The following is a 15,497-nucleotide window of genomic DNA, read 5'->3' on the forward strand; positions in this document are numbered from 1 at the left end:
CTAGGTATGTGAGAGGGACCCTGAGTTTGCGGCCTCAAGTGGAATGGACACCGCGATGCCCTGACTCGAAATAAGGCCGGATATCCCTGCAGTGACTTCAGTGCAGGCTCGTCTTGCATCTCCCAGGACGAAAGGATGTCTGAATCCCCTGTGGAAAGCACAGAGAAAGACTTAGTTCCCCACCTCATCGCGACCGATAGCCTCACATCCTTTGAAAACTCCAGAGGTACGCGGAGATCAGTGCCTCCAAAGGAGACGATGCCTGACTCCTCGTGAAACTTGATAGGAGTCCCAGGATTCCTGTGGCATTTGGAAAGGGACACTTGGTCTCCCGCCTCAGCTGGAGAGGCGTCCCAATTGCCCTGTCAAGCCTCGAGGAGAATCCAGAGTTGTCCCTCGCAACTAGGCAGGCGTCCTGACGTCGCTGAAGAAACACGTGGGTGGAAGGGCCATCCCCGTCGTAACTCGAGAATATACCCCAGGTTCCCGCCGCAACTCGAGAAAAACCATGAGACTTCCCCCTCGATGCGAGATGAGGCCCGATTCCCCTGCACTGCGTGCAGAGCAATTCCGTGTTGCACATCACACATGAAAGGAGCCTTGATTTCCTTGATGGCACTCCAGAGAAACCCCAAGAACACTGTTTCAAGGCTAGAGGGATCCTGAGGTCACTGTAGCAACACTAAAGAGCTCCGTGGGCCAAAAATCAACTCGAGATGAGAGGTTAGTCCCTGGCTTCGACTCCAGAGGAATACCACCTTACCACAAGCACCTCAAGAGGAGGCTTCTCTCAGCTCTAGGTATGTGAGAGGGACCCTGAGTTTGCGGCCTCAAGTGGAATGGACACCGCGATGCCCTGACTCGAAATAAGGCTGGATATCCCTGCAGTGACTTGAATGCAGGCTCGTCTTGCATCTCCCAAGATGAAAGGATGTCTGAATCCCCTGTGGAGACCACAGAGAAAGACCTAGTTCCCCACCTCATCGCGACCGGAGGCCTCACATCCTTTGAAAACTCCAGAGGTATGCGGAGATCAGTGCCTCCAAAGGAGACGATGCCTGACTCCTCGTGAAACTTGATAGGAGTCCCAGGATTCCTGTGGCACGTGGAAAGGGACCCTTGGTCTCCCGCCTCAGCTGGAGAGGCGTCCCAATTGCCTTGCCAAGCCTCGAGGAGAATCCCGAGTTGTGTCTCGCAACTAGGCAAGAGTCCTGACGTGGCTGAACAAACACGTGGGTGGAAGGGCCATCCCCGTCGTAACTCGAGAATATACCCCAGGTTCCCGCCGCAACTCGAGAAAAACCATGAGACTTCCCCCTCGCCGCGAGATGAGGCCCGATTCCCCTGCACTGCGTGCAGAGCGATTCTGTGTTGCACATCACACATGAAAGGAGCCTTGATTTCCTTCATGGCACTCCAGAGAAACCCCAAGAACACTGTTTCAAGGCTAGAGGGATCCTGAGGTCACTGTAGCAACACGAAAGAGCTCCGTGGACCAAAAATCAACTCGAGATGACAGGTTAGTCCCTGGCTTTGTCTCCACAGGAATACCACCTTACCACAAGCACCTCAAAAGCAGGCTTCTCTCAGCTCTAGGTATGTGAGAGGGACCCTGAGTTTGCGGCCTCAAGTGGAATGGAAACCGCGATGCCCTGACTCGAAATAAGGCCGGATATCCCTGCAGTGACTTCAATGCAGGCTCGTCTTGCATCTCCCAGGACGAAAGGATGTCTGAATCCCCTGTGGAAAGCACAGAGAAAGACTTAGTTCCCCACCTCATCGTGACCGATAGCCTCACATCCTTTGAAAACCCCAGAGGTACGCGGAGATCAGTGCCTCCAAAGGAGACGATGCCTGACTCCTCGTGAAACTTGATAGGAGTCCCAGGATTCCTGTGGCACTTGGAAAGGGACACTTGGTCTCCCGCCTCAGCTGGAGAGGCGTCCCAATTGCCCTGCCAAGCCTCGAGGAGAATCCAGAGTTGTCCATCGCAACTAGGCAGGAGTCCTGACGTCGCTGAAGAAACACGTGGGTGGAAGGGCCATCCCCTTCGTAACTCGAGAATATACCCCAGGTTCCCGCCGCAACTCGAGAATAACCATGAGACTTCCCCCTCGCCGCGAGATGAGGCCCGATTCCCCTGCACTGCGTGCAGAGCGATTCTGTGTTGCACATCACACATGAAAGGAGCCTTGATTTCCTTCATGGCACTCCAGAGAAACCCCAAGAACACTGTTTCAAGGCTAGAGGGATCCTGAGGTCACTGTAGCAACACGAAAGAGCTCCGGGGACCAAAAATCAACTCGAGATGAGAGGTTAGTCCCTGGCTTCGACTCCAGAGGAATACCACCTTACCACAAGCACCTCAAGAGAAGGCTTCTCTCAGCTCTAGGTATGTGAGAGGGACCCTGAGTTTGCGGCCTCAAGTGGAATGGACACCGCGATGCCCTGACTCGAAATAAGGCCAGATATCCCTGCAGTGACTTGAATGCAGGCTCGTTTTGCAGCTCCCAAGACGAAAGGATGTCTGAATCCCCTGTGGAGACCACAGAGAAACACCTAGTTCCCCACCTCATCGCGACCTGAGGCCTCACATCCTTTGAAAACTCCAGAGGTATGCGGAGATCAGTGCCTCCAAAGGAGACGATGCCTGACTCCTCGTGAAACTTGATAGGAGTCCCAGGATTCCTGTGGCACTTGGAAAGGGACCCTTGGTCTCCCGCCTCAGCTGGAGAGGCGTCCCAATTGCCCTGCCAAGCCTCGAGGAGAATCCAGAGTTGTCCATCGCAACTAGGCAGGAGTCCTGACGTCGCTGAAGAAACACGTGGGTGGAAGGGCCATCCCCGTCGTAACTCGAGAATATACCCCAGGTTCCCGCCGCAACTCGAGAATAACCATGAGACTTCCCCCTCGCCGCGAGATGAGGCCCGATTCCCCTGCACTGCCTGCAGAGCAATTCTGTGTTGCACATCACACATGAAAGGAGCCTTGATTTCCTTCATGGCACTCCAGAGAAACCCCAAGAACACTGTTTCAAGGCTAGAGGGATCCTGAGGTCACTGTAGCAACACGAAAGAGCTCCGTGGACCAAAAATCAACTCGAGATGAGAGGTTAGTCCCTGGCTTCGACTCCAGAGGAATACCACCTTACCACAAGCACCTCAAGAGAAGGCTTCTCTCAGCTCTAGGTATGTGAGAGGGACCCTGAGTTTGCGGCCTCAAGTGGAATGGACACCGCGATGCCCTGACTCGAAATAAGGCCAGATATCCCTGCAGTGACTTGAATGCAGGCTCGTTTTGCAGCTCCCAAGACGAAAGGATGTCTGAATCCCCTGTGGAGACCACAGAGAAACACCTAGTTCCCCACCTCATCGCGACCGGAGGCCTCACATCCTTTGAAAACTCCAGAGGTACGCGGAGATCAGTGCCTCCAAAGGAGACGATGCCTGACTCCTCGTGAAACTTGATAGGAGACCCAGGATTCCTGTGGCACGTGGAAAGGGACCCTTGGTCTCCCGTCTCAGCTGGAGAGGCGTCCCAATTGCCCTGCAAAGTCTCGAGGAGAATCTCGAGTTGTCCCTCGCAACTAGGCAGGAGTCCTGACGTCGCTGAAGAAACACGTGTGTGGAAGGGCCATCCCCGTCGTAACTCGAGAATATACCCCAGGTTCCCGCCGCAACTCGAGAAAAACCATGAGACTTCCCCCTCGCCGCGAGATGAGGCCCGATTCCCCTGCACTGCGTGCAGAGCAATTCCGTGTTGCACATCACACATGAAAGGAGCCTTGATTTCCTTGATGGCACTCCAGAGAAACCCCAAGAACACTGTTTCAAGGCTAGAGGGATCCTGAGGTCACTGTAGCAACACGAAAGAACTCTGTGGACCAAAAATCAACTCGAAAAGAGAGGTTAGTCCCTGGCTTCGACTCCAGAGGAATACCACCTTACCACAAGCACCTCAAGAGGAGGCTTCTCTCAGCTCTAGGTATGTGAGAGGGACCCTGAGTTTGCGGCCTCAAGTGGAATGGACACCGCGATGCCCTGACGCGAAATAAGGCTGGATATCCCTGCAGTGACTTGAATGCAGGCTCGTCTTGCATCTCCCAAGATGAAAGGATGTCTGAATCCCCTGTGGAGACCACAGAGAAACACCTAGTTCCCCACCTCATCGCGACCGGAGGCCTCACATCCTTTGAAAACTCCAGAGGTACGCGGAGATCAGTGCCTCCAAAGGAGACGATGCCTGACTCCTCGTGAAACTTGATAGGAGTCCCAGGATTCCTGTGGCACGTGGAAAGGGACCCTTGGTCTCCCGCCTCAGCTGGAGAGGCGTCCCAATTGCCTTGCCAAGCCTAGAGGAAAATCCCGAGTTGTGTCTCGCAACTAGGCAAGAGTCCTGACGTGGCTGAACAAACACGTGTGTGGAAGGGCCATCCCCGTCGTAACTCGAGAATATACCCCAGGTTCCCGCCGCAACTCGAGAAAAACCATGAGACTTCCCCCTCGCCGCGAGATGAGGCCCGATTCCCCTGCACTGCGTGCAGAGCAATTCTGGGTTGCACATCACACATGAAAGGAGCCTTGATTTCCTTCATGGCACTCCAGAGAAACCCCAAGAACACTGTTTCAAGGCTAGAGGGATCCTGAGGTCACTGTAGCAACACGAAAGAGCTCCGTGGACCAAAAATCAACTCGAGATGAGAGGTTAGTCCCTGGCTTCGACTCCAGAGGAATACCACCTTACCACAAGCACCTCAAGAGGAGGCTTCTCTCAGCTCTAGGTATGTGAGAGGGACCCTGAGTTTGCGGCCTCAAGTGGAATGGACACCGCGATGTCCTGACTCGAAATAAGGCCGGATATCCCTGCAGTGACTTGAATGCAGGCTCGTCTTGCATCTCCCAAGACGAAAGGGTGTCTGAATCCCCTGTGGAGACCACAGAGAAAGACCTAGTTCCGCACCTCATCGTGACAGGAGCCTCAAATCCTTTGAAAACTTCAGAGGTATGCGGAGATCAGTGCCTCCAAAGGAGACGATGCCTGACTCCTTGTGAAACTTGATAGGAGACCCAGGATTCCTGTGGCACGTGGAACGGGTCCCTTGGTCTCCCGTCTCAGCTGGAGAGGCGTCCCAATTGCCCTGCAAAGCCTCGAGGAGAATCCCGAGTTGTCCCTCGCAACTAGGCAGGAGTCCTGACATGGCTGAACACACACGTGTGTGGAAGGGCCATCCCCGTCGTAACTCGAGAATATACCCCAGGTTCCCGCCGCAACTCGAGAAAAACCATGAGCCTTCCCCCTCGCCGCGAGATGAGGCCCGATTCCCCTGCACTGCGTGCAGAGCAATTCCGTGTTGCACATCACACATGAAAGGAGCCTTGATTTCCTTGATGGCACTTCAGAGAAAGCCCAAGAACACTGTTTCAAGGCTAGAGGGATCCTGAGGTCACTGTAGCAACACGAAAGAGCTCCGTGGACCAAGAATCAACACGAGATGAGAGGTTAGTCCCTGGCTTCGACTCCTGAGGAATAGCACCTTACCACAAGCATCTCAAGAGGAGGCTTCTCTCAGCTCTAGGTATGTGAGAGGGATCCTGAGTTTGCGGCCTCAAGTGGAATGGACACCGTGATCCCCTGACTCGAAATAAGGCCGGATATCCCTGCAGTGACTTGAATGCAGGCTCGTCTTGCATCTCCCAAGAAGAAAGGATGTCTGAATCCCCTGTGGAGACCACAGAGAAACACCTAGTTCCCCACCTCATCGAGACCGGAGGCCTCACATCCTTTGAAAACTCCAGAGGTACACGGAGATCAGTGCCTCCAAAGGAGACGATGCCTGACTCCTCGTGAAACTTGATAGGAGTCCCAGGATTCTTGTGGCACGTGGAAAGGGACCCTTGGTCTCCCGCCTCAGCTGGAGAGGCGTTCCAATTGCCCTGCCAAGCCTCGAGGAGAATCCCGAGTTGTCCCTCGCAACTAGGCAGGAGTCCTGACGTGGCTGAACAAACACGTGGGTGGAAGGGCCATCCCCGTCGTAACTCGAGAATATACCCCAGGTTCCCGCCGCAACTCGAGAAAAACCATGAGACTTCCCCCTCGATGCGAGATGAGGCCCGATTCCCCTGTACTGCGTGCAGAGCAAATCCGTCTTGCACATCACACATGAAAGGAGCCTTGATTTCCTTGATGGCACTCCAGAGAAACCCCAAGAACACTGTTTCAAGGATAGAGGGATCCTGAGGTCACTGTAGCAACAAGAAAGAACTCTGTGGACCAAAAATCAACTCGAAAAGAGAGGTTAGTCCCTGGCTTCGACTCCAGAGGAATACCACCTTACCACAAGCACCTCAAGAGGAGGCTTCTCTCAGCTCTAGGTATGTGAGAGGGACCCTGAGTTTGCGGCCTCAAGTGGAATGGACACCGCGATGCCCTGACTCGAAATAAGGCCGGATATCCCTGCAGTGACTTCAATGTAGGCTCGTCTTGCATCTCCCAGGACGAAAGGATGTCTGAATCCCCTGTGGAAAGCACAGAGAAAGACTTAGTTCCCCACCTCATCGCGACCAATAGCCTCACATTCTTTGAAAACTCCAGAGGTACGCGGAGATCAGTGCCTCCAAAGGAGACGATGCCTGACTCCTCGTGAAACTTGATAGGAGTCCCAGGATTCCTGTGGCACTTGGAAAGGGACACTTGGTCTCCCGCCTCAGATGGAGAGGCGTCCCAATTGCCCTGCCAAGCCTCGAGGAGAATCCAGAGTTGTCCCTCGCAACTAGGCAGGAGTCCTGACGTCGCTGAAGAAACACGTGTGTGGAAGGGCCATCCCCGTCGTAACTCGAGAATATACCCCAGGTTCCCGCCGCAACTCGAGAAAAACCATGAGACTTCCCCCTCGCCGCGAGATGAGGCCCGATTCCCCTGCACTGCGTGCAGAGCAATTTCGTGTTGCACATCACACATGAAAGGAGCCTTGATTTCCTTGATGGCACTCCAGAGAAACCCCAAGAACACTGTTTCAAGGCTAGAGGGATCCTGAGGTCACTGTAGCAACACGAAAGAGCTCCGTGGGCCAAAAATCAACTCGAGATGAGAGGTTAGTCCCTGGCTTCGACTCCAGGGGAATACCACCTTACCACAAGCACCTCAAGAGGAGGCTTCTCTCAGCTCTAGGTATGTGAGAGGGACCCTGAGTTTGCGGCCTCAAGTGGAATGGACACCGCGATGCCCTGACGCGAAATAAGGCTGGATATCCCTGCAGTGACTTGAATGCAGGCTCGTCTTGCATCTCCCAAGATGAAAGGATGTCTGAATCCCCTGTGGAGACCACAGAGAAAGAACCAGTTCCCCACCTCATCGCGACCGGAGGCCTCACATCCTTTGAAAACTCCAGAGGTACGCGGAGATCAGTGCCTCCAAAGGAGACGATGCCTGACTCCTCGTGAAACTTGATAGGAGACCCAGGATTCCTGTGGCACGTGGAAAGGGACCCTTGGTCTCCCGTCTCAGCTGGAGAGGCGTCCCAATTGCCCTGCAAAGCGTCGAGGAGAATCCCGAGTTGTCCCTCGCAAGTAGGCAGGAGTCCTGACATGGCTGAACACACACGTGTGTGGAAGGGCCATCCCCGTCGTAACTCGAGAATATACCCCAGGTTCCCGCCGCAACTCGAGAAAAACCATGAGACTTCCCCCTCGCCGCGAGATGAGGCCCGATTCCCCTGCACTGCGTGCAGAGCAATTCCGTGTTGCACATCACACATGAAAGGAGCCTTGATTTCCTTGATGGCACTCCAGAGAAACCCCAAGAACACTGTTTCAAGGCTAGAGGGATCCTGAGGTCACTGTAGCAACACGAAAGACCTCCGTGGGCCAAAAATCAACTTGAGATGAGAGGTTAGTCCCTGGCTTCGACTCCAGAGGAATACCACCTTACCACAAGCACCTCAAGAGGAGGCTTCTCTCAGCTCTAGGTATGTGAGAGGGACCCTGAGTTTGCGGCCTCAAGTGGAATGGACACCGCGATGCCCTGACTCGAAATAAGGCCGGATATCCCTGCAGTGACTGGAATCCAGGCTCGTCTTGCATCTCCCAAGACGAAAGGGTGTCTGAATCCCCTGTGGAGACCACAGAGAAAGACCTAGTTCCCCACCTCATCGCGACAGGAGGCCTCACATCCTTTGAAAACTCCAGAGGTATGCGGAGATCAGTGCCTCCAAAGGAGACGATGCCTGACTCCTCGTGAAACTTGATAGGAGACCCAGGATTCCTGTGGCACGTGGAAAGGGACCCTTGGTCTCCCGTCTCAGCTGGAGAGGCGTCCCAATTGCCCTGCCAAGCCTCGAGGAGAATCCAGAGTTGTCCCTTGCAACTAGGCAGGAGTCCTGACGTCGCTGAAGAAACACGTGGGTGGAAGGGCCATCCCCGTCGTAACTCGAGAATATACCCCAGGTTCCCGCCGCAACTCGAGAAAAACCATGAGACTTCCCCCTCGCAGCGAGATGAGGCCCGATTCCCCTGCACTGCGTGCAGAGCAATTCCGTGTTGCACATCACACATGAAAGGAGCCTTGATTTCCTGATGGCACTCCAGAGAAACCCCAAGAACACTGTTTCAAGGCTAGAGGGATCCTGAGGTCACTGTAGCAACACGAAAGAGCTCCGTGGACCAAGAATCAACACAAGATGAGAGGTTAGTCCCTGGCTTCGACTCCTGAGGAATACCACCTTACCACAAGCACCTCAAGAGGAGGCTTCTCTCAGCTCTAGGTATGTGAGAGGGATCCTGAGTTTGCGGCCTCAAGTGGAATGGACACCGCGATGCCCTGACACGAAATAATGCCGGATATTCCTGCAGTGACTGGAATGCAGGCTCGTCTTGCATCTCCCAAGAAGAAAGGATGTCTGAATCCCCTGTGGAGACCACAGAGAATCACCTAGTTCCCAACCTCATCGCGACCGGAGGCCTCACATCCTTTGAAAACTCCAGAGGTACGCGGAGATCAGTGCCTCCAAAGGAGACGATGTTTGACTCCTCGTGAAAATTGATAGGAGTCCCAGAATTCTTGTGGCACGTGGAAAGGGACCCTTGGTCTCCCGCCTCAGCTGGAGAGGCGTTCCAATTGCCCTGCCAAGCCTCGAGGTGAACCCCGAGTTGTCCCTCGCAACTAGGCAGGAGTCCTGACGTGGCTGAACAAACACGTGGGTGGAAGGGCCATCCCCGTCGTAACTCGAGAATATACCCCAGGTTCCCGCCGCAACTCGAGAAAAACCATGAGACTTCCCCCTCATAGCGAGATGAGGCCCGATTCCCCTGTACTGCGTGCAGAGCAATTCCGTCTTGCACATCACACGTGAAAGGAACCTTGATTTCCTTGATGGCACTCCAGAGAAACCCCTAGACCACTGTTTCAAGGCTAGAGGGATCCTGAGGTCACTGTAGCAACACGAAAGAGCTCCGTGGGCCAAAAATCAACTCGAGATGAGAGGTTAGTCCCTGGCTTTGACTCCAGAGGAATTCCACCTTACCACAAGCACCTCAAGAGGAGGCTTCTCTCAGCTCTAGGTATGTGAGAGGGACCCTGAGTTTGCGGCCTCAAGTGGAATGGACACCACGATGCCCTGACGCGAAATAAGGCTGGATATCCCTGCAGTGACTTGAATGCAGGCTCGTCTTGCATCTCCCAAGATGAAAGGATGTCTGAATCCCCTGTGGAGACCACAGAGAAAGACCTAGTTCCCCACCTCATCGCGACCGGAGGCCTCACATCCTTTGAAAACTCCAGAGGTACGCGGAGATCAGTGCCTCCAAAGGAGACGATGCCTGACTCCTCGTGAAACTTGATAGGAGTCCCAGGATTTCTGTGGCACGTGGAAAGGGACCCTTGGTCTCCCGCCTCAGCTGGAGAGGCGTCCCAATTGCCTTGCCAAGCCTCGAGGAGAATCCCGAGTTGTGTCTCGCAACTAGGCAGGAGTCCTGACGTGGCTGAACAAACACGTGTGTGGAAGGGCCATCCCCGTCGTAACTCGAGAATATACCCCAGGTTCCCGCCGCAACTCGAGAAAAACCATGAGACTTCCCCCTCGCCTCGAGATGAGGCCCGATTCCCCTGTACTGCGTGCAGAGCAATTCCGTCTTACACATCACACATGAAAGGAGCCTTGATTTCCTTGATGGCACTCCAGAGAAACCCCAAGAACACTGTTTCAAGACTAGAGGGATCCTGAGGTCACTGTAGCAACAAGAAAGAGTTCCGTGGACCAAAAATCAACTCGAGATGAGAGGTTAGTCCCTGGCTTCGACTCCAGAGGAATACCACCTTACCACAAGCACCTCAAGAGGAGGCTTCTCTCAGCTCTAGGTATGTGAGAGGGACCCTGAGTTTGCGGCCTAAAGTGGAATGGACACCGCGATGCCCTGACTCGAAATAAGGCCGGATATCCCTGCAGTGACTGGAATGCAGGCTCGTCTTGCATCTCCCAAGACGAAAGGGTGTCTGAATCCCCTGTGGAGACCACAGAGAAAGACCTAGTTCCCCACCTCATCGCGACAGGAGGCCTCAAATCCTTTGAAAACTCCAGAGGTATGCGGAGATCAGTGCCTCCAAAGGAGACGATGCCTGACTCCTCGTGAAACTTGATAGGAGACCCAGGATTCCTGTGGCACGTGGAAAGGGACCCTTTGTCTCCCGTCTCAGCTGGAGAGGCGTCCCAATTGCCCTGTAAAGCCTCGAGGAGAATCCCGAGTTGTCCCTCGCAACTAGGCAGGAGTCCTGACATGGCGGAACACACACGTGTGTGGAAGGGCCATCCCCGTCGTAACTCGAGAATATACCCCAGGTTCCCGCCGCAACTCGAGAAAAACCATGAGACTTCCCCCTCGCCGCGAGATGAGGCCCGATTCCCCTGCACTGCGTGCAGAGCAATTCCGTGTTGCACATCACACATGAAAGGAGCCTTGATTTCCTTGATGGCACTCCAGAGAAACCCCTAGACCACTGTTTCAAGGCTAGAGGGATCCTGAGGTCACTGTAGCAACACGAAAGAGCTCCGTGGACCAAGAATCAACACGAGATGAGAGGTTAGTCCCTGGCTTCGACTCCTGAGGAATACCACCTTACCACAAGCACCTCAAGAGGAGGCTTCTCTCAGCTCTAGGTATGTGAGAGGGATCCTGAGTTTGCGGCCTCAAGTGGAATGGACACCGCGATGCCCTGACTCGAAATAAGGCCGGATATCCCTGCAGTGACTGGAATGCAGGCTCGTCTTGCATCTCCCAAGATGAAAGGATGTCTGAATCCCCTGTGGAGACCACAGAGAAACACCTAGTACCCCACCTCATCGCGACCGGAGGCCTCACATCCTTTGAAAACTCCAGAGGTACGCGGAGATCAGTGCCTCCAAAGGAGACGATGCCTGACTCCTCGTGAAACTTGATAGGAGTCCCAGGATTCTTGTGGCACGTGGAAAGGGACCCTTGGTCTCCTGCATCAGCTGGAGAGGCGTTCCAATTGCCCTGCCAAGCCTCGAGGAGAATCCAGAGTTGTCCCTCGCAACTAGGCAGGAGTCCTGACGTGGCTGAACAAACACGTGGGTGGAAGGGCCATCCCCGTCGTAACTCGGGAATATACCCCAGGTTCCCGCCGCAACTCGAGAAAAACCATGAGACTTCCCCCTTGCCGCGAGATGAGGCCCGATTCCCCTGTACTGCGTGCAGAGCAATTCCGTCTTGCACATCACACATGAAAGGAGCCTTGATTTCCTTGATGGCACTCCAGAGAAACCCCAAGAACTCAGTTTCAAGGATGGAGGGATCCTGAGGTCACTGTAGCAACACGAAAGAACTCTGTGGACCAAAAATCAACTCGAAAAGAGAGGTTAGTCCCTGGATTCATCTCCAGAGGAATACCACCTTACCACAAGCACCTCAAGAGGAGGCTTCTCTCAGCTCTAGGTATGTGAGAGGGACCCTGAGTTTGCGGCCACAAGTGGAATGGACACCGCGATGCCCTGACTCGAAATAAGCCCGGATATCCCTGCAGTGACTTGAATGCAGGCTCGTCTTGCATCTCCCAAGATGAAAGGATGTCTGAATCCCCTGTGGAGACCACAGAGAAAGAACCAGTTCCCCACCTCATCGCGACCGGAGGCCTCACATCCTTTGAAAACTCCAGAGGTACGCGGAGATCAGTGCCTCCAAAGGAGACGATGCCTGACTCCTCGTGAAACTTGATAGGAGACCCAGGATTCCTGTGGCACGTGGAAAGGGACCCTTGGTCTCCCGTCTCAGCTGGAGAGGCGTCCCAATTGCCCTGCAAAGCCTCGAGGAGAATCCCGAGTTGTCCCTCGCAAGTAGGCAGGAGTCCTGACATGGCTGAACACACACGTGTGTGGAAGGGCCATCCCCGTCGTAACTCGAGAATATACCCCAGGTTCCCGCCGCAACTCGAGAAAAACCATGAGACTTCCCCCTCGCCGCGAGATGAGGCCCGATTCCCCTGCACTGCGTGCAGAGCAATTCCGTGTTGCACATCACACATGAAAGGAGCCTTGATTTCCCTGATGGCACTCCAGAGAAACCCCAAGAACACTGTTTCAAGGCTAGAGGGATCCTGAGGTCACTGTAGCAACACGAAAGAGCTCCGTGGGCCAAAAATCAACTTGAGATGAGAGGTTAGTCCCTGGCTTCGACTCCAGAGGAATACCACCTTACCACAAGCACCTCAAGAGGAGGCTTCTCTCAGCTCTAGGTATGTGAGAGGGACCCTGAGTTTGCGGCCTCAAGTGGAATGGACACCGCGATGCCCTGACTCGAAATAAGGCCGGATATCCCTGCAGTGACTGGAATCCAGGCTCGTCTTGCATCTCCCAAGACGAAAGGGTGTCTGAATCCCCTGTGGAGACCACAGAGAAAGACCTAGTATCCCACCTCATCGCGACAGGAGGCCTCACATCCTTTGAAAACTCCAGAGGTATGCGGAGATCAGTGCCTCCAAAGGAGACGATGCCTGACTCCTCGTGAAACTTGATAGGAGACCCAGGATTCCTGTGGCACGTGGAAAGGGACCCTTGGTCTCCCGTCTCAGCTGGAGAGGCGTCCCAATTGCCCTGCCAAGCCTCGAGGAGAATCGAGAGTTGTCCCTCGCAACTAGGCAGGAGTCCTGACGTCGGTGAAGAAACACGTGGGTGGAAGGGCCATCCCCGTCGTAACTCGAGAATATACCCCAGGTTCCCGCCGCAACTCGAGAAAAACCATGAGACTTCCCCCTCGCCGCGAGATGAGGCCCGATTCCCCTGCACTGCGTGCAGAGCAATTCCGTGTTGCACATCACACATGAAAGGAGCCTTGATTTCCTGATGGCACTCCAGAGAAACCCCAAGAACACTGTTTCAAGGCTAGAGGGATCCTGAGGTCACTGTAGCAACACGAAAGAGCTCCGTGGACCAAGAATCAACACAAGATGAGAGGTTAGTCCCTGGCTTCGACTCCTGAGGAATACCACCTTACCACAAGCACCTCAAGAGGAGGCTTCTCTCAGCTCTAGGTATGTGAAAGGGATCCTGAGTTTGCGGCCTCAAGTGGAATGGACACCGCGATGCCCTGACTCGAAATAAGGCCGGATATTCCTGCAGTGACTGGAATGCAGGCTCGTCTTGCATCTCCCAAGAAGAAAGGATGTCTGAATCCCCTGTGGAGACCACAGAGAATCACCTAGTTCCCCACCTCATCGCGACCGGAGGCCTCACATCCTTTGAAAACTCCAGAGGTACGCGGAGATCAGTGCCTCCAAAGGAGACGATGCCTGACTCCTCGTGAAACTTGATAGGAGTCCCAGGATTCCTGTGGCACGTGGAAAGGGACCCTTGGTCTCCCGCCTCAGCTGGAGAGGCGTCCAAATTGCCTTGCCAAGCCTCGAGGAGAATCCCGAGTTGTGTCTCGCAACTAGGCAAGAGTCCTGACGTGGCTGAACAAACACGTGTGTGGAAGGGCCATCCCCGTCGTAACTCGGGAATATACCCCTGGTTCCCGCCGCAACTCGAGAAAAACCATGAGACTACCCCCTCGCCGCGAGATGAGGCCCGATTCCCCTGCACTGCGTGCAGAGCAATTCCGTGTTGCACATCACACATGAAAGGAGCCTTGATTTCCTTGATGGCACTCCAGAGAAACCCCAAGAACACTGTTTCAAGGCTAGAGGGATCCTGAGGTCACTGTAGCGACACGAAAGAGCTCCGTGGGCCAAAAATCAACTCGAGATGAGAGGTTAGTCCCTGGCTTCGACTCCAGAGGAATACCACCTTACCACAAGCACCTCAAGAGGAGGCTTCTCTCAGCTCTAGGTATGTGAGAGGGACCCTGAGTTTGCGGCCTCAAGTGGAATGGACACCACGATGCCCTGACGTGAAATAAGGCTGGATATCCCTGCAGTGACTTGAATGCAGGCTCGTCTTGCATCTCCCAAGATGAAAGGATGTCTGAATCCCCTTTGGAGACCACAGAGAAAGACCTAGTTCCCCACCTCATCGCGACAGGAGGCCTCAAATCCTTTGAAAACTCCAGAGGTATGCGGAGATCAGTGCCTCCAAAGGAGACGATGCCTGACTCCTCGTGAAACTTGATAGGAGACCCAGGATTCCTGTGGCACGTGGAAAGGGACCCTTGGTCTCCCGTCTCAGCTGGAGAGGCGTCCCAATTGCCCTGCAAAGCCTCGAGGAGAATCCCGAGTTGCCCCTCGCAACTAGGCAGGAGTCCTGACATGGCTGAACACACACGTGTGTGGAAGGGCCATCCCCGTCGTAACTCGAGAATATACCCCAGGTTCCCGCCGCAACTCGAGAAAAACCATGAGACTTCCCCCTCGCCGCGAGATGAGGCCCGATTCCCCTGCACTGCGTGCAGAGCAATTCCGTGTTGCACATCACACATGAAAGGAGCCTTGATTTCCTTCATGGCACTCCAGAGAAACCCCAAGAACACTGTTTCAAGGCTAGAGGGATCCTGAGGTCACTGTAGCAACACGAAAGAGCTCCGTGGACCAAGAATCAACTCGAGATGAGAGGTTAGTCCCTGGCTTCGACTCCTGAGGAATACCACCGTACCACAAGCACCTCAAGAGGAGGCTTCTCTCAGCTCTAGGTATGTGAGAGGGACCCTGAGTTTGCGGCCTCAAGTGGAATGGACACCGCGATGCCCTGACTCGAAATAAGGCCGGATATCCCTGCAGTGACTGGAATCCAGGCTCGTCTTGCATCTCCCAAGACGAAAGGGTGTCTGAATCCCCTGTGGAGACCACAGAGAAAGACCTAGTATCCCACCTCATCGCGACAGGAGGCCTCACATCCTTTGAAAACTCCAGAGGTATGCGGAGATCAGTGCCTCCAAAGGAGACGATGCCTGACTCCTCGTGAAACTTGATAGGAGACCCAGGATTCCTGTGGCACGTGGAAAGGGACCCTTGGTCTCCCGTCTCAGCTGGAGAGGCGTCCCAATTGCCCTGCCAAGCCTCGA

The sequence above is a fragment of the Cervus elaphus genome, chromosome 19 (assembly GCF_910594005.1).
Source record: "Cervus elaphus chromosome 19, mCerEla1.1, whole genome shotgun sequence".
NCBI lineage: Eukaryota > Metazoa > Chordata > Mammalia > Artiodactyla > Cervidae > Cervus > Cervus elaphus.